Raw genomic sequence first — 3771 nt, forward strand, 5'->3', positions numbered from 1 at the left:
TTATACAAATCACCTCTTGTTTCTTGGTCTAAATGGTTGGCCAGCTTTGAGTTAACTCTTAGTATGACGCAGAGAGTGATATTCTGAGGCAATTTGCAATTGGTCTTCATTTTTTTATCATTTGTAGTTTTTTTTATTATTTCAATGATTGTTCAGCAGCTTTTCAGTTTGGAGTTATAAGAGGTATCTGGTTGCTAGGGTCCAAATTACCTTAGCAACCAGGGAGTGGGTTGAATGGGAGACTGATATATGAATAGGAATTCAATAAAATAAATAAAAAGTAACGATAACAATAAAACTGGAGCCTCACATAGCAATAGGGTTTGGCTGCCGGGGTCAGTTATCCTGTTGCTAGGGCTCCAATTACCTTAGCAACCACAGAGTGGTTTGAATGAGACACAGGAATATGAATAGGGGAGGGGCTGAATATAAAGATAAGGAATAAAAAGTAACAATAACAATAAAACTGGAGCCTCACAGAGCAATAGGGTTTGGCTGCCGGGGTCAGTGACCCCCATTTGAAAGCTGGATAGGCAAATAGACCAAAAACTATAAGAAATAAATAATGAAGACCAATTGAAAAGTTGCTTAGAATGGGTCAGTCTATAACATACTAAAAGTTTAATGAACCCCTATAATTAGAATGAGGGAAGCGCAGCCGGATCCCTGCCCTGCTAATTACCCCGGGGTACAACGCGGGGGCACTCAGGCTCAGGCACAGCGCCCCCTATAAATATTCATGGTGCTGCCGGGCCGACGCGGCGCCCCCCGAAGGTGAAATCCACGCGCCGCGCTCTGCCCCCCCCGGGGATGAATATTATCCCATACATTGCGCTTAATACGGAGACACTAATTATTCCCGCCGCCCCTTCTTAAAAGGGTCACAGGCATGATGGGAATGTGGGAGAAATGTAATTACAGTAATTGGATACTTCATCTAATTAAAATGGCCTTTATCTTTAATGGGAACGAGTCTGAAGCGGCGGAATGACAATTGGCTTTATGATAATCACTGTTATTCTTTCAGCGGCAGAAAAGCACCCAGCACCCACCTCTCCGTGCCAGGACTATGGGCGCCATATTGTTATGGTATCTCTCTGTACAGGCTATGGGCAAACTTAGGGGGCTGTTCCTGCTGAATTGTGCTTAGTACAGGGGAATCCCTATGTGCCATAGTTTTATGGTATCTCTCTGTACAGGCTATGGGCAAACTTAGGGGGCTGTTCCTGCTGAATTGTGCTTAGTACAGGGGAATCCCTATGTGCCATAGTTTTATGGTATCTCTCTGTACAGGCTATGGGCAAACTTAGGGGGCTGTTCCTGCTGAATTGTGCTTAGTACAGGGAATCCCTATGTGCCATAGTTTTATGGTATCTCTCTGTACAGGCTATGGGACAACCATAAAAAGGGCATTTTAATCAGCGCACAGGCCGCAGTATCTCCCCCAAAATCCCCAATCACAATTCTCCTAATATCCTGTAGGTGGCACCAGAGCAATTGCAATGGCAGCATTTTTTTTTACACTCATTTGGACTTTTCTCTCTATATTTCATTCTTCCCCTGAAAGTTTTGCTCTGTGACTCTCCTGCGCTTTCAATCATTCCATTATTGGGCTCCATTCCGCAGATACAACTCTCATTTTTCAGGAGGATCGGCTGTACTTATATTCCAGATATCTATGATTCTGTGTGTTTCCCTGAGGTGCCGTACAGGTTGTGCCATAAACCATCACTAGCGGCTGGGGATTCTGCTCATAAACCCTTAACAGAAAAATTGGAGCAATCAGTAACCCTTCCAACACTTACCCCTGTCTCTGCCCCTATATATTAGGTACCTACCTAGTGCTACCAACCCCTATTTCTGTAGGGAAATGAGAGCAGGGCAGGCAGTAACCCTTCCAACACTTTCCCCTGTCTCTGCCCCTATATATTAGGTACCTACCTAGTGCTACCAACCCCTATTTCTGTAGGGAAATGAGAGCAGGGCAGGCAGTAACCCTTCCAACACTTTCCCCTGTCTCTGCCCCTATATATTAGGTACCTACCTAGTGCTACCAACCCCTATTTCTGTAGGGAAATGAGAGCAGGGCAGGCAGTAACCCTTCCAACACTTTCCCCTGTCTCTGTCCCTATATATTAGGTACCTACCTAGTGCTACCAACCCCTATTTCTGTAGGGAAATGAGAGCAGAGCAGGCAGTAACCCTTCCAACACTTTCCCCTGTCTCTGCCCCTATATATTAGGTACCTACCTAGTGCTACCAACCCCTATTTCTGTAGGGAAATGAGAGCAGGGCAGGCAGTAACCCTTCCAACACTTTCCCCTGTCTCTGCCCCTATATATTAGGTACCTACCTAGTGCTACCAACCCCTATATCTGTTAGGGAAATGAGAGCAGGGCAGGCAGTAACCCTTCCAACACTTTCCCCTGTCCTCTGCCCCTATATATTAGGTACCTACCTAGTGCTACCAACCCCTATTTCTGTAGGGAAATGAGAGCAGAGCAGGCAGTAACCCTTCCAAACACTTTCCCCTGTCTCTGCCCCTATATATTAGGTACCTACCTAGTGCTACCAACCCCTATTTCTGTAGGGAAATGAGAGCAGGGCAGGCAGTAACCCTTCCAGCACTTTCCCCTGTCTCTGCCCCTATATATTAGGTACCTACCTAGTGCTACCAACCCCTATTTCTGTAGGGGAAATGAGAGCAGGGCAGGCAGTAACCCTTCCAGCACTTTCCCCTGTCTCTGCCCCTATATATTAGGTACCTACCTAGTGCTACCAACCCCTATTTCTGTAGGGAAATGAGAGCAGGGCAGGCAGTAACCCTTCCAGCACTTTCCCCTGTCTCTGCCCCTATATATTAGGTACCTACCTAGTGCTACCAACCCCTATTTCTGTAGGGAAATGAGAGCAGGGCAGGCAGTAACCCTTCCAACACTTTCCCCTGTCTCTGCCCCTATATATTAGGTACCTACCTAGTGCTACCAACCCCTATTTCTGTAGGGAAATGAGAGCAGGGCAGGCAGTAACCCTTCCAACACATTCCCCTGTCTCTGCCCCTATATATTAGGTACCTACCTAGTGCTACCAACCCCTATTTCTGTAGGGAAATGAGAGCAGGGCAGGCAGTAACCCTTCCAACACTTTCCCCTGTCTCTGCCCCTATATATTAGGTACCTACCTAGTGCTACCAACCCCCTATTTCTGTAGGGAAATGAGAGCAGGGCAGGCCAGTAACCCTTCCAACACTTTCCCCTGTCTCTGCCCCTATATATTAGGTACCTACCTAGTGCTACCAACCCCTATTTCTGTAGGGAAATGAGAGCAGGGCAGGCAGTAACCCTTCCAACACTTTCCCCTGTCTCTGCCCCTATATATTAGATTTAACCCAATATTTTACTCTTTCCCCTTTTTGTCTCTTCTCCCCCAATGCATTTGCCAGGCTTCATTATTTCCCACCCTGTACATTGAATCACATGTAAAAGAGCAGAAATAAAACCCTCAGCGCAGAGACAGGAGTTGCACTAAATTAAAATGACAAGAGAGACAGAAGAAAAAGCAAATGGGAAAAATGAAGACGTACAGATATTTATATGCAGACAGGGGCCATTAAAGTGAGAAGGAACAGCTCAAGCCCTGTAGCTCCCCCCATACTGTTAGTCTGCAGGGGGTATATACTGACCCCTGCACTCTGAGTATCACTCATGTATTATAAGGGATAATGTACCCCCTACTGTGAATGATAAGGATATTAGCAGTCACTGAGGGGTT

Source organism: Xenopus tropicalis, chromosome 4, assembly GCF_000004195.4.
Source record: "Xenopus tropicalis strain Nigerian chromosome 4, UCB_Xtro_10.0, whole genome shotgun sequence".
NCBI classification, from domain to species: Eukaryota; Metazoa; Chordata; class Amphibia; order Anura; family Pipidae; genus Xenopus; species Xenopus tropicalis.